The sequence below is a fragment of the Muntiacus reevesi genome, chromosome 1 (genome assembly GCF_963930625.1).
Source record: "Muntiacus reevesi chromosome 1, mMunRee1.1, whole genome shotgun sequence".
Lineage (NCBI taxonomy): Eukaryota > Metazoa > Chordata > Mammalia > Artiodactyla > Cervidae > Muntiacus > Muntiacus reevesi.
Genome location: NC_089249.1, coordinates 231419355 through 231446411, shown reverse-complemented (window position 1 = coordinate 231446411; position 27057 = coordinate 231419355). Strand labels below are relative to the sequence as shown.

The 27057-nt window shown below is 43.5% G+C and overlaps 2 protein-coding genes and 1 non-coding gene across 9 annotated transcripts in view; 2 read left to right on the top strand and 1 right to left on the bottom strand.

The window, feature by feature from the left end:
- The window catches only part of ARHGAP26 (Rho GTPase activating protein 26), a 663940-nt gene that overhangs the window by 591743 nt on the left and 45140 nt on the right, over positions 1–27057 (bottom strand). The gene's annotated exons all lie outside the window — the stretch shown is intronic.
- The window catches only part of FGF1 (fibroblast growth factor 1), a 112046-nt gene that overhangs the window by 50363 nt on the left and 34626 nt on the right, over positions 1–27057 (top strand). The gene's annotated exons all lie outside the window — the stretch shown is intronic.
- Positions 24277–24399, top strand: LOC136156428 (small nucleolar RNA SNORA36 family). Its single transcript, XR_010660982.1, has one exon. It is a non-coding gene; the product is annotated as a small nucleolar RNA SNORA36 family (small nucleolar RNA).

The window sequence follows — 27057 nt, the reverse complement described above, 5'->3', positions numbered from 1 at the left end:
ATGATGTGCCGCCACTATTAAATTTAACTAGGTTAATCCTCTCAACTCAGAAATGGCTTCTAACTTCTTAAAGGGTGCTATTCAATCCTCCAAAGAACACACTCATAATCTGTTTTGATAGGAAGGTGGAGGCATGATGAATGAAAACAGCTTTTCCGAAAAACTGCCTGTTTTCTTTGGAGCCAGGGTGGGCAGAGCTGAGGCCAGGTCCTGTCTGGATGCGAGAGCCCGCAGTCACCTGGCACTTTCTTCATAAACCCTGCTAGGTCAGCACCAGCCTCTAACGGGCAGCTCGCCCCTGGCCCTGCTCATCCTCTGGGCAAAAGGGAAGCCCCCTTTCCCTCTCTGCCTCTCTTATTCACATTCAAGGAGTCCCCAGGGACCATCCGCCAGACTAAGGGGCATCAGGTCACAGAAAGGACCAGCTCCAAAGATGGGAATGCTTCCTTGCAACCAGACCACAACATTTATGGAGTCAAAGACAGCAATAACCGCACTGGGAAGCGAGCCAGGCAAGGTCATCCAGGAGAGATAAGGAAATGACGCAAGGCCGAGGGCTTGAGGAGCCAAATCCCAGCACAGCGTCCATGAGATTCCACTTGTTATTTATGCTCTGACTTTTACTAAACTTCAGATGAACCTCGGACAGGCAGACACCCTTTCGTCCTCACTTATCTTGGATTTATAACCGTAATATGATGCTTCTTTAGGAAAGTCATAGATCCTCCTGGTTTGCTATCCAAATTATAAGTGAACTTGGCTTCTTAAAAACACTAACCTTCTCTCAAACATCACTCCAGACTTCCACAGGGGGTGATTCTGAGCGAGTATTTGTGGGCTTGCTCCATCCAAAGTTCTGAACTTTCAGGTGCCCTTTTCCAAGTTATACTGTTCAGTTAAATCCCAGTCATTCAATTCAATTCACCAAGTAGTTACTGAGCTGAGTTCTGTGTTAGAAAAAGACCTGGATACTGCCCTTAGGAAACTCACAGACCAAGGGGTGAGAGAGATGAATAAACAAATCATTTCAGTTCAGCATGGTAAGTGCAATGACAGAATTACAAACAAGGCAGCACTTTCAAGCTTCCCCTCTCATGGAGTCACAGTCTGGAAGGAGAGCCAGACATTGACTGGTAAATTACACAAATAAAAGTAGAGTTTAAACTTTGACCAGGACCATGGAGGAGAGGCAGGCAGCACCACGAGAGCTGTAATGGGACATGTGGTCAGGGAAGGTTGAGTAGGACATCCTTGATTAAGGCACAGTTGAGATGTGAACGATGGTTCAGGGTGAATTAGTTGTGTAGTGGAGGGAAGGGGGGTCCTGGCAGAGGGAAAGCGTGTGCAAAGGACCTGTGGCAGGAGGTCATGCCGTGTATCTAAGGGATGAAACCAAAGCTGGTGTGGTTAGATCAAAGGGTTGGAGCAGGGTGGTAGGGTGGCTGGGCCAGAGAGGTCAGCAGGGCTGGATCCCACACACCCCCTGGTCAGCCAGGACTGTCACTTCTGGGTGATTATTTCCTCACCTCTGTAGAGGAGGTCCAAGCAGCACCTATCTCACAGGAATAAGGGAATCCCTTTCAGCACTTAGAGGAGTGTCTGTGAGGATTGGCTGCTATTATAATGCTGTAATTATCATCCGCATCATCTCACCAGGATGAGCCTGCAGATAAGGATCCTGCTGGCCCAGATCAGATATTTCTTAACACTTGGCTACATAGGCACAGTTCCATAGACGGCTCAAAGGCCACAGAAATCAGCATAAGCTCTTGTAAGCGTAAGTGCAGGCTTTCTGAAGACACTCTGAATGAATGACTGGCTGGACTGCTGACCACAGGGCTCCAAAACAACCACCAGGAGTTTGTCCCCAAACACCCAGAAAAAAACTGAGACAGAGGAAGGAGGACAGTGCCTCCTGCGAGAAGGCTGTCTATAAACGGAAAATTACACTGAAAGAAAACAAATCTTATTTGATGTGAACCCATTTTGGACTCTGTCTGGAAATCCAGGGCAGAAGGAAGTGGAGGGGACAGGGAGTGAGCAGGTGTGCCCAGGCTGAGGCACCCTGCAGGGACCAGCATGTACTGTGGCCAGGGTGATGATGAGGAGCTGGGGCTGGCTGCCAAGGCACCCACACCTGAGGCCAGACCCCAGGCTCTCAGGCTGCTTCTGTGCTCTGATATGTGCCTGGGCTGCCGACATTGGTCCCTGGGCTCAGATGGGAAGAAGTGGCGTGGGATGGGCAACATGGAAGGAGCTTCTGGGGAGTAGGGGGAGCAAGGCTAGGCTCCTGGGCACCTGTTTTCTAAAATGGTTGTCTTAGCATGGAATGGGATAACCTATCCAGTAAGTGCTCAGCTTACAACTCAATTAGCACTCTCTTCAGAGCAGCCTGGAGCCTCCGTTACCCACAGCTTTTCATTTCAGTTCTGTAAGCCCTTGGCAGCATGGCACTAGGGGATTTCCAAACATCTCAGTGCTCTGTATGTCTCATTAGAAAAGAATTGCAGCCTGACCATTTAAAAGGCTCCATTCCAAAAATATTTACAATAATAAGAGGTAACATGAGCATGTTTTCACTACATGCCAAACACTGTTAAGAACTTTTCAGGGAGGTAACAGCACTACCAATACTAACATCTGAAGTCAGAATGTCTGGGTTCAAGTAACAGACCAATTCTTTCCTGGATCTGTGGCCTTGAGCAAAGACTTAACCTCCCTGGGCTTCAGTTTCTTCATCTGAATGAAGAAGAGGGGTTCATAATACCTATACATTCTAGGGTTCAGGAAGGACTAGATGAGGTGGTATGGAGAACCTGGACCTAAGTACTTAAACCTTCATGCTTATCATCATTATGAACACATTACCCCTTATTACATGATACTTTTGAACTGTGATGTTGGAGAAGACTCTTGAGAATCCCTTGCAAGGAGATCAAACCAGTCAATCCTAAAGGAAATCAGTTCTGAATATTCATTGGAATGACTAATGCTGAAGCTGAAGCTCCAATACTTTGGCCACCTGATGCGAAGAACTGACTCATTTGAAAAGACCCTGATGCTGGGAAAGATTGAAGGTGGGAGGGAAAGGGGACGACAGAGGATGAGATGGTTGGATGGCATCATCGACTCAATGGACATGAGTGTGAGTAATCTCCGGGAGTTGGTGATAGACAGGGAGGCCTGGCGTGCTGCAGTCCACGGGGTCACAAAGAGTCGGACATGACTGAGTGAACTGAACTGATAAAATATATATATTGATTATAAAGGGGGTTGAATAATCACAGTCGTAAGCATCCTTCTTGCCACCAGTGTCTTTGTTTAATAGCCATGGAAGAAGTCTCAAGTTCTGAGTAGGTTATTCACCCAAGTCATTTGATCTTTACCTCTGAGGTAGGTAGTATTACTACGACCATTTTACAGATGGAGAAACTGAGGCTCACAGACTGTTTTAACTGCCATACTCACCTTTCCTGACCTTTTGTACACATCATCCTGATAAATCCCTGTGGATTCCCTCTCCCTCCTACTTCAAATGTCAAACGCAAGCCCAGCCCCTGGCACAGGGGAGCTGTCGATCAATGTTATTCTCCACCTCTACCCAAGCAGACCCTTTCTCCACCATCTATCTGCCCCTGCCCTTGGAGAAGAGAGGACAAAAATGTTAAGAAAAAGGGAAAGAGGAGGAACTTCAACTTTCTAATGTTTTCTTTTATATATAAAAAATCTAAGGTAAATTTGAGAAAATGTTAACATTTGTTAAATCTGGGCAGAACACACACAGGTGGTTTTTTTTTTTTTAACTATTATTTTGTTTTTCTTAAATAAAAAAGAAAGCCACCCTGCCTCTCTAGTCACCCAGTCTCCTTCCCTGAAGGTGGCCTGCTGTTTATTTCGTGCCCATCTAGGTCAGTCTATGTATTAACAAGCGTAAGAGTCCAATGTGACTCCCTCCTACCTGCTTCAAGACCCAGTCTCATCAATTAAATTCTCTTCTGATCTTTAATCTACTCAGTCCCCTTCCCTGAAGGTTTCTTCTTGACAGCATTCCCAGGTCTCCCATTTGAGAAAAGTTTCTCTCCATTCCTGCTCCTTCAAGGCACAATTCTCCTCTTGGTGAGACCACAATCCTTCCTGGGCGGGTGGTGTGGACTGGCTGCTTCCAACTGCTCACCACTGACTCAAGCCTCTGCTCCCCTCACTTGGTTTCTCTTATCACCCACCTCTGGGGACAGAACTCCATGGCCATTTCTCAGTTTCTATGTTCCTTGATGTTGCTGCAGAATCTGATGCTTGGATCACTCCATTCCTGACCCTGCCTCCTGCCCTCACCTGAGCCATCATTCTCTTTCCCCACTTCCTCATCTCAGCTCCCCTTCTCTTGTACCCTTACCGGGACTGCCCCTGTGGTCCACCAACTCTGTCCTCTTCTCTCCACTCATGACCTCACTACAGCCTGCACTCCGACCCTTAATGAGCATTTTGGTGAAGATGCCCATTTCCTTTTGGGTTCTCTTTCCATGACTTCAGAACCACATTTCCAGCTGTCTGGGAGACATGCCCATCTCACTGTCCTGCAAACAAAGCAAACTCAACCTGCCAAATTCAAGGTTCTTACTCTTCAGGAATTCTGTATTTCTGCTAGGTTGGTGCTTCTCAAATTTAATATGCATACAAGTCAGCTGGGGCATCTTCTTACAGTGCAGATTCTGGTTCTCTAAGGTGGGGGTGGAGCCTGACAATCTGAATTTCTAACAAGTATCTGGTGGGTACCAGTCCAAGGCCCCCATTTTGAGTAAAAGATGCTACAGAGATTTCTGTTCTCTATGTCAAGGATTCTTAACTATCTAAAAATCAGAACCACCTGGGAACTGTACTAGATATAACATGGATAAAAATATGCATATAGTAAAAAAAAAAAAAACACACCTCAAACAATTTAACTTCTCTTTAACTCCTAACCCAGACTAATCAGAATTTTTCTGGGCATGGTCTAGGCATCTGCATTCTGTGAGTGACTACTGAGTACCTAGTTGGGCTGGATTGTGCTAAGGACTAAAGAGGTGGTAGTAAATAAGACAAAGTCTTATGGAGCCTGCAAGTAATAGAAGTAATGGTGATAAAAGAGAAAAGTAAATACTGAAGAGCATTTCAGATAAGTGCTGTAAGGGAAAAATGGGGTTCTGAGATAGAAAAAAAACTGAGAAGGGGCTACTTCAGTTAGGATAGTGAGGGTGACCTGCAGAGGTAACGTTCAGGCTGAGATATAAGCCATGAGGAGGTGGACAAGCAGAGGTCTGAGGAAAGAGAAGCATTTCAGACAGAGGGACCAGTAAACATAAAGATGCTGGAGCAAGTCCATGCTTGGAGAGTTCAAGGAAGAGAAGGGAAGCCTGTCGTGTGGATGCAGCAGGACAAGCAAGGGAGGAGAGGAGAGGACGAGCCTGGGTCTAATCACGAGCCTGTAGGACACAGTCTTCCCACGGATAGACACAGCAACAGGAAGCTGCAAGGAGGTTTCCAGCAAGCAAGGGCATATGATCTGACTTAAGCTACCTGCTGTACGAGGGCAAGAAATGAAACAAGGAAGTGGGTAAGAAATGATGGTGTCTTGCAACATAGGGACAGTATTGGAGAAGACAGAAGAGGTCAGACTGAGGATACATTTTGGATACGGAGCTTGCTGATGGACTGAAGGGGGCTAGGGTGAAGAAGAGAGAAATAATAACTGGGACATTTACGAAGATTTCAAATACTTGAGAAAGCTGGGGGGTTGGGTGAGGGGAACCAATTTTTCTGTCGAGGTCATCTTAAGAGTTTTTCTTTTTTTGGTCTTATTTTATTTATTTATCTTTTCCCTGGTACTGAGCAGTCTGTGGAATCTTAGTTTCCCAACCAGGGACTGAACCAAGGCCATGGCAGTGAAAGTGCTGAGTTCTAACCACTGGACTGCCAGGGGATTCCTGAGATCATCTTTTTTAAGATAAATACTAGATATTCAAGTACAGATCTGGCTATGAATTATCTTTCCAGACTTACCCCTTCCCCATGAGCTCATTATACATGGGCCATGCTTAATTCAAAGTGTACTGTTTCTCAAGACTCACAGACACAGAAAATCTTACGGGTACTAAAGGGGAAAGTCTGGGGTGGATAAATTAGGAGCTTGAGATTAATGGATATATACTACTATACAGAAAATAGATAAAACAACAAGATCCTACTGTATAGCTCAGGGAACTACATATAATATCCCATGATGACCTGTAGTGGGAAAGAATCTGAAAAAGATGCATATATCTTCCCTAATATCTCCATCAGTTACGGGATTTGTATCTCCTCATAACACTGCCATGGTATCCACAATGTTCCTAGAACATAAAAGGCTATTCATTCATTGTGTTGAATAAATAATGATCAGGACACATCCTGGGATGACAGCCTGTGGTTAATCTAGTCATTGGAGATCAACGGTGGAAGGTTTTATTAATCATGGAAGAACTGATGTTTGTGGAGTCCTCAGACCATTGGTAAAGAACTACCTAGTACAGTGTTAAGAGTCTCAGCTCATGTATATCATTGCTTATCTCTCAATAGTAATGCATGTAACCTGCTTAGGTCAAAAGTGTACCCCTTAAAAAAAACAGAATCCAATTTAGAACTCACTAAAGAAGGCTATTAATAGAAAAGCTGGTATGTGATCTTTTAATACTGCCTTTGTGATCATCACCACTGCTGTGCCATGCCCAGCTTTGGTAAGACTGGACTTTGGTCCACTGTACATTCTATGGGGACACGTTCAGCATGCTGGGGCGCTGGAAATGGGCACTGAGCTCTGACCATTTTATGACCTTAGGCCCAATCTGTTCATGAGGTGTCACTAAAATCAGACTGATTTATTTCAGTGTCTTTTGCTTCACCATGTGCCAGGTCATAGATTCTGAAGAGGAGAAGAGACCAAATGATGGGCCGAACATTGGGTCTGGGGATACAAGCTGACAGATTCCGAGAAAGTGAGAGAAAGATGAGCTAGAAATGGAGAGGAGTGAGCATGTAGGGATGCTGGGTGGTGGCCTCAACTCGGAAGGGTTTGAGAGGTGAAGGAGGGCTGCTGGAAGGAGCAGGGATATGAAGGCTGAGAGACATTAAAAGGGGATAAAAATATAAAGAATGGAGAAATATGGAGCTGCTGAAGCAAGATGGTAAAAGCACAACCTCAGTCATCATCTACTGAGTGTTGCTTGCAAGCCAGGCATTGTAGTAAGGACTTTATATAAATTCTCTGACTTAACTTTTCTCATGATCTTGTAGTCAATACTATTATTCAACCCATTTTACAGCTGAAGGACACAAAAAGAAGAGAGGTTAAGTAATCTACTTTGGGTCACAGACTTAGCAACTAGAAGAGCTAGGATTCAGGCTTAGCTCTGTTGCATGTCAAAGCCTCAATTCATAATTGCTGCTTGCTATCGCCTTCTGATATTGATTCAGGGGCATTTCTTCTCCCCAGGCCTGATGCAGGCTGAGAAACACAGCGCCTTCCAACATCCCAAAGAGTGAGGTGCTGGGTGACGAACTAATTTGGAGGTGTAGTTCAAAAGCCTTGCTATGACTGAGCTGTCTGCCAGGGCAGTGAGCCCTCAGAGCAGAGATGCTCTCATCCATCAACAGGGAATATTCACTCCATTGTGTTGGGCCCCACCTCAATGTTTTTTTATTGTCTGCTCTCTGCCATGAGTAATGCCACTTTCCATTTTAAGCTGGGAGCTTCAGGAGATGACCATGATGTAAGCCAGGGTTGCAAGCTAAGTGCTGCCTGGGGGATTACTCACCCACTGTAAGATGCGGCCAACATCTCACCCGCCCACTCAGGATGCTGCTGGAATAGCCTCTTCCTTGCCAAAGCCTAAAGGAAATCTGGTTTCTCCTGGAATCAGGCTAGGAATGGTGCCAGGTTATCAGAAAGTTGGCAAGTTAACAGGTTCTCCAAGTGGAACTACTGTGGTTGTTCTGGTCCCCTCCCAAGTGGTTGCTTGTTTATTCATTTGACATTTGCAGAGGGCCTACTATGTGCCAGGCACTCTGCTCCATGATAGAGCATCGCTACAGTGATCTAGATGGCTTTAGTTCTTGTCTTCAGGGAGCTAAGTCTAGGGGAGAATAAGAAGGTAATTCCAATAAAATGTCACAACCAGGAGAATGTAATAAATAGTATGCCATAGGAAACTCAGAGAGTTTGGAGAACTAACAGCTGAAGGATTTATGTCAACGAAGGACAAGCAGGAGCTGGCTAAGCTCCTTAATTGTAAGCAACCAATGACTTTGACAATTGGAGAATATGGAGAACCCGCAGTTGCACAGAACTAATGGGAAGGTGTGGTACCCCCAAATCACACTGCAAGAAGGGTCCATCAAGACCTGTGTGCTTATGTTGGGGCTTTAGATACTGCGCAGTCAAAAAGGATGACAAATGTCCAGGACAACAGGTACAAGTGGGGAAGGTGGGGAGGAGAAGGCTGTCTCAGAATGACCTAAGACACTGAGTCAGAAAAGCAAAAGGAACAGCTGAAAGGGAGCACTGACTTAACCGAGGAGAGCAGGCACTGGGGCCACAGCTAGGCTCTCAGGGTTTCCTGAGTGAGTTAAGTCTGCTGCTCAGAGACTTCGAGGCTCTGTGGGGGAAATAAGCCTATTGCCAGCAGGTAAGTAGGAACTATATTGGATTTAAAAAAATTTTTTTTGGTGTTCCTGGGGCCATTCTGGAAGGTCACAGTTCTGAGTACTTGCTTGACATAGATTATAGAGACCAGCTAAATCAGAAAAATATTCTCTGTGAAATAGTTAGAAAAGATGACTGGGACAAGCCAATGGGATCATGACAATAACTGGCCTTTATTGCTTGTGCTATCACGCACTTACATGCATTGCTTCATCTAATCCTCATTAGAAGCCTATTTAGAAACCAACAGACAGAGGCACAAAGATTATAAATGGCTTGGCTGAGGTCCCATGGTTAGCAAATTGTGGAGTTGGGATGCAAATATAGATTTACTTCACTATAACCAAGAGTGTGTTGACAGAAAACACAAAGTGAGTGTCGATGAAGAAAAATTGTCATCATGGAAGAAAACACTTTGTTTTCTATGCTAAGAGGTTGGAAGTTTCATTCCTTAGGTATTGCTTCTCTCATGGGTACCATTTTGAATCTAAAGGTCAGTTATTGCTCCCTACTGAGAAATTTTCAAATTTTATCCGAGGGGAAAAAGACTGATTTCCTAAAGGAACACTTTAGTGAGGTGCCTTGTAGCAGTAACTCAGGATATTAACCTCTAGGTTGTAGTAAGAGGTATATATAACAATTTGATGGGTTTTTTAGAATTTAAAAAGTCTTTATACAAATAATACATGTTACTTATAAAAAACTAGGGAACTATGGAAAAATATAAATAAGAAAACAAAAATCATCTATAACCTTGACACCCAATAATGGCTATGGTCATACTCTGGGGTCTGTGTGTGTATATAATCTGTAGTCTCTCTTTAAACTGCATATATATATGTATATATAGGTATTATGTTTTTAAATCATAGTTCTTAATATCTTAAATAATTGTTATTGCCTTGATTTCACCTTTTTCCTCAAGGGAGAATTGTATCAGAGTATTCAAATTGATAAATCTACTAAATGAATATCAGTGAACAGAGTAGAACATGATCTGGAATGCAAGGTCTTTTATTCAAAGGACAGAAGACATGGGGGCCTCCTGGGGTGCCTTGGATCTAGCATATGTGCCTAGTTCTTTTAGGAGGACTTGGGTTTTCATTATTTATTAATATTTCTAGTTGGTAAGCATTACCTGAAAAATGTTTAATGTAATGATTAACCTAATCAGATAATGATTTATTAATTAGGAAAGATTCATTGCACAATCTACCTATCATACAAATGACGTTGATTATGCTATACAGACAAAAAGTAGAAGAGTAGCTTTTAGGACTGAGCACCAAGTGGAATCCTGGTTCTGATCCCACTTCCCCTTTTCTGGTCTAGGGGACCCCAATCTCTTTCCATGCCCCAGTCACAGGCAATTCAAACTCCCACAGTCCAGCATACACAATAATGCAGCCTTCTCAGGCAGGAATGCGGCTTGGCCTTTACAGCCCCCTCTGAGCATCATCTCTTGGAGCCCATGTGGCTCAAGCCAGCACAAAGCCAGGTCTATGTGGTCACTGCTGTTGTCAACTCTGCACGCCCACTGCCACCCATCTCCTGCCCTTTTCCCAGCTCATCAACACACAGTTCTACCAGTTGAGGAGCCCTGTGTGCTCACTCTGTGCAGCCCGGACATCTGTTTTGTGTTGGGAGTCACTGGCCGGTCAAGGGCTTGCACGCTGCAGCTGGATTTGCTGATGTAAACAAAGCTGCCTTCATGTGAGTTTTCTGACCCTGAAAAGACCCCACAAAACTATCCCCTCAGGCCTCCATCAGCACTTTGCTCCCAGTCCAAGGGGACAGAGAAAATGGACTTGGTTTTAGTTAATTGGTAACAGTCAAGAGGGAAGAAAGCACCTGGTCCCTCTGCTTTCTTCGCATCTCCATTAACCCTTTGCTTATTGAGCCACCACTCCTCATCCTGGACTGAGGGGACGGCACTGCCAAGGACATCCACGTGGTGGCCCAGCAGGAAAAAGGTCAGCTGGCTCCTCTGACAACAGCAGACACTCTACCTCACTCTTCCTGGGAGAGAGGTCTTTTCTGTTCTTGCTTTTTTTATTTTCTTGTGCTTCATTAGATTTTATTTTTAGTTACAAAAGTAAACAGCTAAACAGTACTTAAGAATCCTCTTTAAAAGTTAATCATATCAATGCATGACAAAACCCACTGAAAAATAAAAAATAAAAAAAAAATAAAGAAAAAAAAAAGTTAATCATCTTTAGGCCCACCTTCTACTTTTTAGCTCCATCACTCCATTTGTAAACAAAAAACTAAATGGTAATTTATATTAAAACACCTCATAACTCTAGGAGCTACTTCACTGCTCAAAATCTGATTTTTCCTCTGAAAATGAGAATAACAATGTTCATGCCACTTCAGCTCCTACATGGAACCATGAGATGACCTCTATGAAATACTGGGTTGGCCCAAAGGTTCATTCGGGTTTTTCTATAGCAGCTTATATAAAAACCCAAACGAACTTTTTGGCCAACTCAGTACTTAAAATGTGCTATGAGCTGTGCTAAGTCACTTCAGTCATGTCCGACTCTTTACAACCCGATGGACTGTATCCCACCAGGCTCCTCTGACCATGGGATCTTCCAGGCAAGAATCCTGAAGGGGGTTGCCAGTTCCTTCCTCAGGGGATCTTACTGACCCAGGGACTTAACCTGAGTCCCCTGCATTGGCAGGTCTATTCTTTACCACTGAGTCACCTGGAAAGCCTCAGTAGTGACACTAAGTTTCTATCTGATCTGAATTCCAGATTGAACACCAGTTCAACTTCAAAAATACCAATTATAACAAAGCTGCACAAAGCTGTCTATATCCAGATTATTCAGGACAATACATTCTGTACATAGAGAAAATAAACTCACTCAAAGAAGGAAATGATAAAGAGAACACAAGAAGACATGAAACCCCAGACTCCAAATTAACCAACAAGCCAATCAGCATAACCTCAGAGCAAACACGTATAAGTGTGGCATAGCAAGGTGATTTTCAATAGCTTTTTATCAGCATCAAGACCAGAACACCACAATGGCCACTTAGTCCTCATTGCCCCAGCCCTTTTTGGGCTTTCGTCAGCTCTTTTTTTCTTATCCAGCCGACCCCACTGCAAAGCCTTGAGGCACTGAATGGTCTCCACTAGAACCATCCAGGTGTGAGTCTCCTACATGATCCAAATTATCATTCCCATCCCCCAAATCAAACTCTTTTAAAAAATTTATGGTTCCAAAGTATTAGTCAGAAATTTCAGTTACTCAATTTAATAAATGCCAACAAATATCACCAAGCATCTATTAGATGCAAGTCAAGAGTATGTATCTATGAAGGAAAGGAGTCCCTAAGATCCAATCCCTGCCTTGAGGAGGTGAAAATTCACTACGGAGGCCAACTGGAGGATGCAAATAACTCTAATTGCAGGGTAGAACGTAGTAACTGCCACAAACAGCTCCAGCCAGCTAGGTGCAGGATGCCGAGGGAGGAAACAATCAATTTCGGCTTGGTGAAGATTGGGAAGGTTCAGGAAGGAGGTAGCACTGGCCTTCTGAGACGCATCTATCCTCTAAAAGATGACATGAATTCCTATGGCCCCTAAAGGCTGAATTATTTTGAGTCCCATGCCTAGACTGGGCTAGCTACTGCAAGAAGGCTTAGCATCCTGACACTGCTTTCCTGAAACGAGCCAGTTCCTTACCCAGGAGGATCACACAGTCGCCTCCAGATGAGGACACGTGGCTGTGCACACATGCCTGGGCCTGCGCACTGAACTCCTGCCCACCCCCAAAGTCTCAGCTCAGTCACTTCCTCAGAGACACCCCAATCACCCTCCATCTACCGGTGCCCTCGCCACCTCCAGCCATCTGCTATGGGATTTCAACAGGGAGATACAGGAATTAGCACTGAAAGATGTTCTCATTTGGCTGTTCACTTTTTACAAACTTACTATCTCCCCCATATGAATAAGAACAAGACAATGAAAGCAGGGACTGTGCTGTATCCTCAGGGCCTGAGAAATCACAGTATATAGTTAGAATGAAGTAATGAATAATAACAGACTGACTCAACCTCATCTCTCCCCACAGTCTCTTCATCTTCCTGGCTGACTGGGTTTGTTTTTGTGGGATGGGATCAATGGTTTCAGAAACGTATAGGATGAATTTCTGATTGATTTGATCTATTAAAAATACTAATATCTCGGTTCAGTATGGCAACTGGCAAATTAGTACAGTTTTTCAGGCTTTGATTCACAAGGGGTCTTCTAAGTGGAGCATGTGACTTTTCAGGAAAACTGATACCATACACATGTCCAAACCATCATTCTCTCCCACTCCTCTTTCTTCCAACAAACACTATTACTCACGTATTATGTGCTAGTCTGTGCAGGATGCTAAACAGCTGAGCAACAAAATCAAGGGCTCTGCCCTGATGGAGCAAAGTTGATGGGAGGGACAGTCAGTAAGCAGCTGTAGTGAAATACAGAGGGGCAAGGACATCCGCTGGGAGGCTGGGCCTGGATCTGGGGCGAGTGAGTGGTCAGGGAAGGCTCGTCTAAGGAACACCTGAGGGTGTGGCTGAGAAAGAAGCAGGAACACCCCGGGTGGCAGCGGGCAGTGGACAATGTTGGCAAAGAGAGGCGCAGGCCACAAGGAAACAAGTTCAAAGGCCCAGAGGTGATCGCCAGCTTGGAACCAAAAGATCGTTACTCCTGTTAGAGGTCACTGAGGAATTCGAGGCCAGGGAACTCTTGGGCTTCGATATTCAATACCAAGACCAGGAGAGCTGAGGGGCACCTCGGACTACCAGTTACACCTCAGGAAATGACTGAAACATAAGCTCCCCGGGGGAAGCCTCGGCCACTTTCTTCACCATCTGAGGATGAGGCCAGAAGACTTTAACCATTTCCTGAGAGAATGAATGAAGTGCCCTGAAGGTGGCCCCAGCCATTTCCTCTGGTGTCACCAAGCCCCACAGAATCATAAGACCAAGAGTCATCTCGAGAGCCAGGTGGTCCACTCTGTTCCCTCCAGGCTGTCTGACCTGCCCTGAGCTGATACAATCTTGTAGATTTTATAGTTAGTAGCATGATTCAGAAACTCAAGTCTCTGAGCTCATACACGTACAGTCAAGGGATGGACGACTTGTCCAGTCACCTGGTGAGTCAGGGGAGGATGGAGAAAAGCAAGGACAAGGGTCCTAGTCGGCAGGTCAGGTAGCAAGGCCTTCTGGAGCCCTGGATTCTGTGTCATTTACTAAGACACCAAGGTGCCTCCCTTCCCAATCTGCTCCTAAAGATCAGTGTGCCCACATTTCCCCAGCAGCACCATCTCCTGTGGAAATGACATTTCCTGGTATACCTGATGGTGAGTTTTTTCAGTCCAACTTTAGCTCATCTCATGATACCATGTGCTGGCTGGATGCTGCTGTCCCTCTGAGAGAAGGCTAGTGGTTGGGTAGCTGTGAAGTGTGTATACTGGAGTACATCACGTCTGTGTACATCACGTCTACCTGCTGAGTCCCTATCACCTCTCACCAGTGCATCTAGTTTCCCTGAACTCCTCTCCAGTACTTTTCCACTCAGCAGCCAGGGTGACATTTTAAAAAGGCAACTCTCATCATGTCAACCTGCAACCTGCATTGTTTGGTGGTCTTGAGACAAACGCCTGCAGGGCCCTGCATGACCTGACCCCACCAGCTTCCCCATCCAGTCTTCTCACCTCACCTATAGTGGACTAGTTTCAGCTCCCTAAATGAAAAATGCCCTTTGTGGGCTCAGGATCTTTGCACACACTCTTCCTGCTGCTTTCTTCCCCTTGTTCACTAGGAATATAAATGCTCCTTCTTCCAGGAAGTCTTCCCATCTCCCAGGCTCTGTAAGTTACCTATTATGTAGTTTGGAAGGTGCCCTGGACTTCGCTGCTCTAACATTCAGTTCACTGGGAATTCCTTTTATGGTGGGTCTTCCTCACTAGAATGCCAGGTTCAAGAGGATTTCATTGCATCTGCCTTCTCCATTACATTCCTCATGCCTGATGCATAGTAGGTGCTCATTAAATATGTGTCAAGTGAATGAATGAGTACTCAGATCTTAGAACAACTGAGAACAACTTTACCAAATAAATTAAGAAGCAGAGGGAAATGAGAATACAACAGAACTGCATTGCAATTCCAAGCTGCACAACCTCCCTTACTCTGGAGGCCTGATTTAATCTTACTCTGGCTTGTACATTGTGATGAGGTCCCACTTAATTCTTCAGAACTGGTTTCTGACTGAGTTCAGAGAAATCTGGGCCTCTCCACCAGGCCCTACCATGATCAGCAAGCCAGAACCTTAGAACAAACCAGACCGAGGGAGACACATTGCCTGCTGGTGGCCTATGGCTCCCACAACAGAGAAAGGAAGGCCTCCCTCCCATCCCAGCCTCTCAGAGCAAAAGGGTTGAGAAGTACCTGGAGCCCTCACTCATTTCACCTTACCTTCTGTCTTATTCTGCCCCCACCCCCACCCCCAGCAGGCACAAACAATAATTCAGCAAAGGAAATATGAGTAATGGAAAGAAAGAGAAAAAATAAACATATCAAAATGGCAGTGTCCTCTGAGCCACTGCTTTTAAAGAAAACAACGTGAGTAGATTTAGAGTTATTTCAGTGACTTTGCTAAAATGAGAAAAAGAACCGAGCTGGCCCTTCTAGGCCGAATTCCTTTCCTCTCTCTTGATGCATTAAAAAAAAAAAAAAAAAGAAGGCTATCCCAAACTAGTGGTTCTCACATCCTGGTGTGCACCAGAATCCCTAGGGGAGGTCTGCTGAACTTGCAGGTGTCAGCCCTAAGCCAGGCCCAGTGAATCAGGACCCCCGGGGAGGGGACCCTTACTGCAGTGAAGCACCACCACCTTGAGGAATAACATTCAGGATGTGAAGGCGATGTCATGCCCCGTGCTTGCTTAGTAACACAGGGTCCACGTAAGAGACTCACATCTGCTCCTGGATACTGACAACCTTGTTCATAGTACAACACCACAAACTATAGTTAAGTTTGGTAGGACAATGAAGATTGTTGATTTTGCCTTCTGGCAGAAGGCATATTCTATTCATTTCATTCACTTAAGTTCACACGGACTGAAGGGACCTCATAGGCAAGGACCTGTGCCAGGTGCAAGGGCAAAGTGATGACAGGGATGGAATTAAGCATGAAAATGATGGTAACTCACAGGTATTGGCATCATAGAGTGTGCTAGGTGTTTTACATGCATGATCTCATTTAATGCTCAACCAGTCTATGGAGGTATTACTATTACTGTTTCCACTGATGGATGAGAAAACCGAGGCATGGGCAATGACATGACTTGCCCAAAGTCACCCAGCAAGTAAGTGCAGACCCAGACTGAAACCCAACTCTTCCTCACTGTGCAATCTATCTCCCATTTTAACTGTTACCACATAAGCGCTCTTGAGATAGTCAGCCCCTGGTTAATTACAATTAACAGGAAAGGCAGAAGACAATCAAAAGAATAGATACAAACTATATAGTTTCATGAAATAATGAGCCATCAACCTAGGGACACTGGATGAGTCTTATCCTGTTTTAGCTAACCACTTGTCTGAGGCTCTGTTCCCTGGATCTCAGGAGTCACGAAAGGCAAACCCGGAAAGCAAAGCAGCTGTTTTCCCTCCTCTGCGGAAGGATGAAGTGAGGGGATTTTAGAGAAAACCAAGTGGCCTTCCCAGCCTATTTCTGCTGCACACAGAAGGGTATGGCAGCGGGAGACCACAGGCCAAACTCAGAGGGAGACTGTATCATTCAGTAAATGCCCTAAATACAAAGGATATTAATGATGTCATCCATGGTGAGCTGATCACGGGCTGCACACATGCTGTTCACTTTTCAGCTTCTTACCAAGTTGGATCTTTGCAACAACCCCACAAGCAGGCATCATTCAGGAGAGCAAACAGACTCACAGAGGACAAGACACTGGCCTGGAATCACACACCAACTATGGGATTACACCTGCTGGTCTGAACTCCAGTGAGTTTCTACCCAGTGCCTTGGCTGTCTCTTACTTAAACACAAGGACAGATACTACTTGGGATACTCAATGAGCAAGAAATCCCAGTTGTCTGCCATTTTGTATTTGGTTATGCCAAGCCTTGCCTCAGTCTGGGAGATGCTGAGTTCTTATTTCAGCAAGTGTTTACTGACTGCCTTCAATACAGTGTGCTTCATGCTACACAAGAGCCCCATATTTAATAAGGTGTGTGTAGTGCCCCACTGCAAGAATTCACTGTAAATTTATAAATTAATAGTGGATAAAATCACTTAGAGGTGATATCACAAGAGGTCTTGGAATTGCTGGATTGAACAGTCATCAATACTAGGTGATTCATAGAGGAGGCAAGCTTTGAAGAGAATTCAGGAGTGGTTTGTCAGAACTGAGAGATGAGTGTCAGTGTAGCAAAGGAGTGAAGTGGCCTGAAGTGTCAAAGAGACAAAGGATGCCTCCAAGGTCGCCTGAGCCAGTGCTGGTCCAGGGCATCTGCTCCCTAGGAGCCCAGGGCTCACTGGACTCTGGCAAGCTCCACAGACCCACGCTGCTGGGAAAGCATTCTTTACGTTGGGTCACAGGCTTGGGAACGTGTGCAGCAAGATCCCATGTGTGGTGCCAGGCACCCTCAGAGCAAGTGGAGGCAAAAGGAGCAAGGGCCCCAGTTTACGAGGGGACTTGGAAACCAGTCAGCAGGTCAGAAGGTTTCAAATTAATTTCTCTACCTTGAAGAGCAGACATAGGAATAAGAAGGGAAATATTGATAATAAGTCAAGGAGTATAAACGGAACCTAAGCACATAATGGGTACAAACTTTCTGAAAATTTTGAGTAAAAAACTTAAAATGTATATGCTTTACCCTAGCAATTCTATTTCCATAAATCCTCCTAAGGACATAAATCCTCCTAAAGGTCTGGTGGGTGAGGCTGCCTAGAGCAATTTTGTTCATAACAGTGACAGAGAGTACACAACCTAAATGTCTAATGATAAAGGCTTAGTTGACACAGTTTTGCTTGTACTTATAACCAAATGCTATAATCCTATGTAGCCATTACAAATGGAGATGTACGTAGATTTATATTTATTAATGAAAAAAAAATCATACATGTGATTCCACTTTCTTTAGACCAAGTCTGAATCAATTTAACAGAACTGAAACCATAAAGAATAAATCCTATGGTCACTGGTAAATTAAATTAGATATCAATAACCATAACATGTCTAGGAAAATATAAATATTTTCAATTAAACTACACATATAGAAAAAAAATCAATGAAGAAATTACAAAATAGCTTAAGCTAAATGATATACAAAACCCAGCATACAAAAATTTGGGGAGGTAACTCAAGACAATTATTAGAAATTTTATCTTTAAGTGCTCACATTAAAATATTTTAAAAGGTTTAAAATTGATGATCCAAGATTCTGCAGGAAAAGGTTTTGAAAAATAAAAGGGGAAAGGAAACTAAAAGTAAGCAGTAATAGGAAAAATTAAAGATAAAAGTAGATAGTAACAAATTAGAAATCAGGCAAACAATGCAGAAAATTAACAAAGCAGAAAGTTTTGCATCGCAGGAAATCTGAGATATTTGTATATATGATTCACATATATGAGTCCACTTTGTAAAATGCTTACATTTCCATGAATGGAAATGTTAAAAGGAGTTCTCTCTGGCTGACAGGATCATGAACAATCTTTTAAAACTTTTTACTGTTGTTTATCTGTATTTTCTAATTTTTCTATCACCTCCTCATATTTCAGGATTTCTAAGGGGACTGACTGGCATTCTCTGCTTCTTTGTTGAACTGGTATAACAATAAACCCTAAGTACTAGCCTTTGTTTCATCAAGTATGGTGCATGTGCCCCTGCTGCTACAGGAGCAGTTCTAAGTGGTGCTATGACATCTCTCAGGACCACTGTAGGGAGACCACTGCCCCCTTTGGAGTCTCCTTCAACCATTTTCACTGTTCAGGGAGAAAGCTTCATCTTGGTACAATTTTGTTTTCAACTCCTCTAGAAGAATTGCTGTTCTCTCTTGATAACCTAAAGAGCTGAGCAGGCAGAGAACAGCACCTAAGCAGAAGCCAGTGACTATGTCCTTTGATTTTATTTGTCTGGACCACTGCCTTCTACTGATGGGATATTTTTGCGATTATACTAGAGAAATAAAGCCTCCTTTACATAAGGACATTGAACTGAAGTAAAACTGCACTTTGGTAATAAATTTTAAGGTAAGCAGATAATGATCAGCGTGATGAAGGTGCACCCCTGTACTGAAGCCCAGGCATAGTAGTGATGACCTCTGGCGAGAGTAACACCACTCCTCAGGGAGCACCAGTGCATAGCAGAATATTCCAACAGGTCCCCCAGGCTTTGACTTCTGTTTGCTTATCTCACCATTTCAATATAAAAACAACAGCATGAAAATAATAAAGGAAGAATTTGCTCAGATGGTGACCCAGGCAGAGGGTCAGAACAGGATTCCACACTCGTCCAGATAAGTCCTGCTGGAAGGATGATGGAAGAGGGAGGCTCCTAAGAGCAGATAGAATTTCTCTGTAACATTTGCCCTGAAGAAAGAGGCCTTTCCACAGGAAGAAGGTCAAGTTCAGTCTATTTTTGTAAGAGCATTTCAAGTGGTTAGTGGACTTATTTCCTGTGGTTCCCAAGAATTCTGCAGCAGGCTCTCAGAAGGATGTTGGTGATAGGGAGCAGCGACTTGATGAGTGAGAATCAATAATTATCTCTATATTTGCTTCCCTTTTTTCTATAAAAATAATCCAAGGGAAAAACACTTGCTTTAGAAGAGCAAAGTTCATGACGACAGAGAGTAGAATAGGACATAAAAGTTCCTCAGTGTGTGGGAGAGTCCTTAGATCAAGATTTTGCAAGCTGAAGACCGATTTCTCCACTCATTCCCTTCCTTCCCTCATTTACTCAATAAAGGGCTGGGTGACTTCTCTGTGCCAGGCATGGTTTAGAGGCTGCAGAGAAGGTGGTGAATAAGCCCAGCTCTGTCCTCCAGGAGCTTACGGTTGAGTCAGGGAGAAAGATATCAAGCAAGTAAACACATGGGTGGATAAACAATGAAATTAGAAATGATGAAAAGTGTTGAAAAGTGAAAGAACAAGAGGCAACAGAAGAGAACAATAGGGGCAGAGAGCGGCAGAACTTAGACCAGAGGTCAGGGAAGACCTCTGAGGAGGTGGCACTTCAGCTGCCATCTGCAAGTTAGAAAGAGGTGGCCACGGGCCCTGCTGAGAGAGAAACCATGTGATGAAGGCAGCCATGTGGAGACCACCGTGGACTCAAGGATCCAAGGGAAGACCGGAGTGGATGGAAAGTGATGGGCAAAGGGAGAGAGGAATGGGAGGTCAGGCCAGGTCATAGGGTCTCAGACCATGGTTAAGGGTTTGAGTTTTACTTTATGGAAATGGAAAGTTACAGGTTTTAAGCCAGGGAGTGATCACCTGAAATAGGTTTTAAAAGATCTTCTGACTCTGTGTATAGTAATGACTTGAGGAGACCAAGAACAAACGAGGGGCTACTTTAGATGTCAAGACAGGAGCTGGTGGTGAACTGGGCTGGGTACTGACAGTGGGTGACAAGAACGTGAATCTGATAGCCCTTAACTAGAGTCGAATGGCTTGATCATGAGAGCTCAAACAGGTCAACCAGCTAAAAGGGCTGATACCAGGGTAGGATGGGGGGGGGCACTTGCATTGGGCACAAAATATACTTAGAAATCAAGAGAAATGACATTTTAATGCAAGACTTTTAAAAAATCAAATTTAATGCAGAAAAGTCCATGATGAACAAAATATCAAGCTTCTTTAAAGAGTACAAGTACTGAGCTAAGCCATTTAAGGAAGCTGGGGCAAAAGGGGAAAATCAGTCACTGATCCTATCTTTACTGAAAAATTTTACATTCTGTTCCTCACTCTTGTCCTGCCGAGCTGACCATCCCTACCTGTAAAATAACAGGCTATATGTAACTCTGCTCTAAAATAGACATAATGGAAGGGGAATTAATGACATATATCATCGAAAGTCCCTGGTGGTTTCGATGGTATCCTTTCTTCCTTACTGCGGAGACTCTGAGACAAATGGTGTAAATAGTTGCTTCATAAATACTTCTGATGGTAATGGTAATAACTAACATTTATCAGGCTCTTAGTATGTTAGGTGCTCAGAAACAGTTAAGTACAATTATCTCGTTTAATCCTCACAGTAATATACACTAGATAGATATTCTATTACCTATTTTACCATGTCTGGCATATATCCATACTTGACAGGCATTTAATAAATACAGTAAGAAAAGATGGATGAGTAGATAGAAGGGAAAATAAGATAAAGAAAAAGGGATGGGCCTTCCACTAATTCCTTCAAAGCCCTATAGGGATAACTAGTGGTTCTAACTCTGGCAAACACTGTTCTTTAACATGCTATTTACCTTGCCTAAAAGGATTCAAAGGAAAAGGAAACTAACCTTAAATATCACCTTCTTCCATAGGAAGAATTTTTGATACATTGGTTTTCTTTACACTTCTTCCCAACAACTTTTCTGGGACCATATTTCCTGAATTCATTCACTCCCATACGTTTATTGAGTAATTACTACTCATCAGGCACAGAGTTAGGCACTGACAATATCATGTAAGCCAAAGGAACCTGACCTAGGCCCTCCTGGGGCTTCCGTTAGAGAGTGAGTGAGTGAGTGAGTGAGTGAGTGAGTGTGTGTGTGTGTGTGTGTGTGTGGTGTTGGAGTGAGACAGACAGTAACAAGTAAGCAAATACATAAATAAAATCATAAATTATCATGAATGTTTGGGTCTGAGATAGAGGATAGCGAAGTGATAGGATCTCCCCTAGCCAGGGTGGGCCCAACATAAGTAGACTCAGGGAGGTTCCTAATGGTCATGAAGTTGAAGATTGCTGTTAAGGAGAATTTTTGCAAATCTAATCACCCAAGCTCCTTACAGAATGTGAAACCTGACAACTTAATGATCTGATCCGGTGCAGGTCAGTTTTGAAAAGCAACATTCATTTATTTATCTATCTTCTCTATGAACAAATCCATAGAAAAGTTATTCATACCATCAAGGATTTAGGAATACAATATCAAGAAAATGTTAGGAAATGTTCAGCCTTCTGACCACTCCATTCCATGGTCCCACCTAAATGTCTAGATTTATCAAATTCCAGAGGAGGCCCCTGAACCTGACAATGTTAAGGAGCCAAGGAATGCAGGCTCCTTGAAAGTTAAGAGGAATTATGTGCAAAAAGATGGCAGCCCAGAGAAGAAAGAAGGCTCTCTGACATTTCCCCTTACTTCTTGTTGCTTAATCTGCTTTCAAAGGTCAGTAACATAGAAGTGCCCCATTTTTCAAACCACTCCACCCAATGTAATGGCGCTTTGATCTCTGAAACATCAGAGGGGAGCAATGGACACTAGAGGATATTAGTGACTTTGAAAAGTCAGTTAGAAAAAAAGAAATAAACAAGGACAGAAACCATGTGGAGTGGGAAGGATGAGAGCAAAGCATGCTTCCAGCTACCCGCCAGAACTAAAGACAACTCTCATGAGGCCATGTTTAACATACGCGTGCACTGCCCTGGTTGTTGGTCCTGGGCTATCAATGTGATTTTCCTGATAAATGGTGTCTTGGTTGCAATGTGCGTGTTCCTGGAGACGCTAGCTATGAGGGGCAGAGTTATCTCTTAGTTGAGTTTCTTGGATACAAATTTCAACTTACTTCCAAGCTTTATCAAACACCAATCATTTCCCAGGGCCTTTGGTGGTGATTTTCTCTTGTTCCGTGCCCTTCCCATAAAGTCCCCCTGGTTCCTGTCAATAGCTGAGCTATGTGTAGACCTGTGTGGGCAATACCAGTGATGGGGTCACAGGGCCAAAGAGCCATCAGACATGATGAAACAGGGCAAACAGTGAAAACTGGACACTGGTCCCTTTTCGACTTTTCATGTGGGATCAAAAAGAGTAGGCGAGTGAAAGGAACTTATAAAGCTAGCTGAAGTCCTTAAAAAGAAATAACACAAAAGGAGACCAATTTCATACTGCCTTGAGGCAAATTCTGCCGGCACCAGGCTCTGGAAGGCTGGTGCTGGGGTGGAGGATTCTTTTCTTCCTGCCCTTTGGCTGTGACACCCACTGGGTCCCTCTGAATCCTGGGCCCTGCTCCCCGCCCGCTTCCTGCTGGACGCCTCCGCAGGAATGTAGCTCTTGGGGCAGAGCTGGGGCCTCCGTGGCCCACTTTCAAGATCCAGAATAGACTCTGACATGTGAAATGAGTTCCATGGGGTTTACATTCCTCTTTCGTATCCAAGCACCTTGCAACACAAAACCGCCTGCCAGGACTGCTAACTCTTCTTCCAGAGACATTTGGAAATCACTGTCTGGCAGAAATGTGAGTTTTGTCTTTTTTATTTTTTAATGTTTCGAGTGAGCATGGGGCCCTTGGAAACGAGGTTGCCCCACAGAGTGGAGGCAGCAGGATAATAAACTGATGTCTCAAGACTGAGGGTTTTAGTCTCGGCTAAGTCATAGGTTTGCTTTGATAAGTCACTCAGCCTCTCTGCACCCCAGGTCTCTTGGCATAACAGTAGGAAGAACAAATATGAAATGATTATTAAGCATCTAACATACAGTCTATGTAACTGGCACTCCAAGATGATAGTTTACTCAAGTAAAATGCTTTGTGAAACCCTAAATGTTGTAAAAAAGTAAATAATCAACACATGGGATAAAATAATGCTCTTACTAACAACAGTCATGATATCTTCCATTTTCAAGGTATTCACTCACTACATGCAAGGCCCTTCCCAGGCCTCACTCTCTCCCATCCTCATGGCACAATAGGATCAGTCCTCTTAACAGCTTCCTTTTATCAATAAGGATCAGAAAAATGACTCGCCAGGTCATGCAAGCCACGTCTATGAGAACCTCCCTTTTTCACGGCCGCTCCAACACAGTAGGAAGGAAGATCTTTCACTCAGTCTGCCCAGTGACCTCAGATCTCACCCAGCCCTTTAAAAGTAAAGGCAAATGACTGTGCAGTGACAAAAGCCAAGAAAGATTTAGCCATTGTTGGGTTATTTGGGGAAAGCATCACGGTGACAATGAGGAAAGTGCTGGTGGGCGCCACTATAACGCTGGGGAAGCCGATAGTCATGTGTCAAAGAACCCGTCAAAGACTTCATTCAAGGAAGAAAAGTACCTCCAGCAGAACACAGTCCAGGGGCCTTTGCAAGCTATGGAAGCTGGTAGGGTAAAACGGGTAGAAAAGCTAAGGATCACTTAATCCAACAGGCATTTTATTCTCTTTCACATGTTTCTTTGGCAATTCAAGTCATGGACTCTGGAGTCAGAACCTAAGTCTTTCTTCAGCTCTCAGTTTTCACATTTATGTAGCTGTGTGACCTTAAGACAAATTACTTAAGCTCTCTGAGTCTCAGGGTCTTCAGAAGCAAAACAGGGGACAAACAAGCAATGCCTTGAGTTCAGGTCAGGGCAGCGTCTCTGTTCTGTTAATTAAACTCAGAGACATCAAACTGACCAGGGTAGCTGACTGCTAGAAAGTATTACTCTATTCATTTACCTCCTAGCCATAAAAACAAAGAAAGAAAAACAATGTGTGTCTAACAGAATTTCTTCAAGATTAATTAATATAATATATACAAAGCATTTTAGAAAGTACCTGGTACATAGTAAATGTTTGAGAAAAGGTCACTATTTTATTATTTATGGGCATATTTTATTATTTATGGGTATGTCCAGGGTAGGCTATTGGGAAACATATGGTAGGGCAAGGCTTCAGCATTTCCAAAGAGATAACAAACACATACTTCAAAAGACTGACTTTGTAGAAGCCAAATTTTCTAGGTCAGGAGAAAAGAAAAAAAAACAACAACTCAGCAAACAGACTCTCTTTCTATGAGCTGGAAGGTCTGTCGATTTCAAGAAAGGAATGTCCCTGCTGGACTGGTCCTGGAGACTGTTAACTTGCACAACAGATTCAAATGATTTTTGGAGACACATCAGTAAGAGGAGGCTAGAGGATGGGTGGAAAGGGTTGCTAGAGCCCCTGCAGAATCACTTTGCATTTGGCTCGAGGCCCTGGGGCTTTAACGTGTCAGTCTGCAGGAAGGATGTTTCCACTGAAGATGTGTGCAGATCTTCAGAAGGGCTAAGTGCCTGCTGTATGCTCTGCCCCGGGGTGTACCATTAAGCCCAGACAGACCTGGGGCCCACAGAGCACACAGCTGCGCCAGAGAGCACTCTGTTTTTCCTCTTGAACAGAGGCCGTTTTCTCTAAGCATTTAAAAGAATTCCTGATGTCTACACAAATGATGCTCTAAGGGGGAAGTGTTTTGGGAATGGTTAAGCCAGACTGCAGAGAATTAAATTTGGGGATCAAGGGAAGGAATGAAGGATATTGGAGGAGATTCTTTGGAAAGTATGTGTCTGCTCATATTTTCTACTCTTCATTGAGGGGTAAAAGACCTAAGGTTGGGACTGAGCCATTTGGGTAACACAGCCCAATTAGATGAACAGTCCCCACTTCCTGCTGGCTACACTTGGTCTAAGCATCTATATCCCTCTTATCTGAAGCATAACTTTATGACTTCATTTCTGGTATGGCCAGATTGTGAATATCTTAAAGGCAGACATTATGATTTCTACTACAGTTTCAGAATTCCTGTTTCAAAAAGACTTAGATATGTTTCAAAATCCAGAATTTGGGAGATTTCAGAAAGGTAGTATGGTGTGTATATTGTATATGATGGAATAATTCCAGAGGTTTCTGGCGTAGTAGCCTAAAATCAAGCATGTTAATAACTCTCCACCAGATTATATAAATATTAACCCAAATGGAATAAAAAAAAACAAAACTTTAAAAAGTCTCAGGACAGTTTCTGTCAGGTTTTGCCACATTTGAATTATGAAAGGACTTCTGGTTTTCAGAGTCTTTTGAATTTCAGAATTATGGATTAGGGATTTCAGGCTTTTTTAAAATTTTATTTTATTTTTCCTTCTTTTCTTTTGCAAATTTTCAGAACATCTGCAGCAACCTGCCCTTGACAGGTGCAGAGTAGAAGTTATCTTCCAAAACATGACATTTTGATATCCCTCATGTAATATCTGATTCTGGAAGCCAGGGGATAGTTTATTCTCAATGACTTTGGGATTCTTAAGGATTAGAACAATATTAAATTAAAGAGTATTGGAGATGAAGACAACTGAAACGTAGATTTTCTATCATCCTGGACAGTAACACACACAAACCCATAGTATATCATAGTCAACACCTAAGCAAATGAGAAGAGAGCATCAATGCATGTCAGTGACATGAAAAATTTCTACCCTATCACTTAAAAAATATTTGCAAATATTGCTAAAATATCAGTAAACATTAAAAATCAACTTTGTTCAATTTTAATAGCACATATAACTGGCAAAACCAAACAATAAGATACATGGAGGCTAGTAATCAAGCTAACATATACTGAATGCTTACAAGTTTTCAAGTGCTGGACTCAGTGCTTTGCATGTATTATTATTTATGGTTTACAGAACTCCATGCAGTAGCTGCTACTATGGGGCCCCATTCTGGAGATAAGGAGTTAAAAAAAAAAACAAAAAAGACACACACTAGTGAGTGTCCAGCCAGAACGCCAACCCGAGTTTGGCAGTCAGAGGGAAAAAAGGAAGGAAGGAAGGCAAGGAGGGAGAGAGGGAAAGGAAGAATAGAGAGAGAGGAAAAGTCTTTTCTTATAGCATTTGCCAATTTCTGTGGTGTAAACACTCTCCCTGGGGCCAACTTACAAGTTACTAATGGTTCAACAACCGGCTAGCAAAATTCATGAATTAATAAATTGGCTTTCACAAACTTGTAGGAGATGACTCCTGCATGTCACTGTCAAGTCCATCCTGTTGCCATGTCCATAGTTTACTGCTAACTTTGGAAGATGGGATTTCAGCTCATGGAACAGATCTGGCTTAGGAGGAACACGCAGAAGTGATAGCCCAAGCCAGTCAGTCATGGCCCCATTCCTTCCTCAGTGCTGGTGCAGACCTGGTACACACCAAAAGTAGAATAGGAAACAGGAGAACACACTTGTGTCCCTCTCCTCACCAGAGGGTGTGAGGTGGGTCCTGCCAACCTGACACGCCCTGGCAGAAATAACAACACCTGGAACTTGTTTCCAGACCCTACCAACTTTCTCTAGGTGAGATAAGGAGGTCAGACTTGAGACCAAAGGGTCTGATCC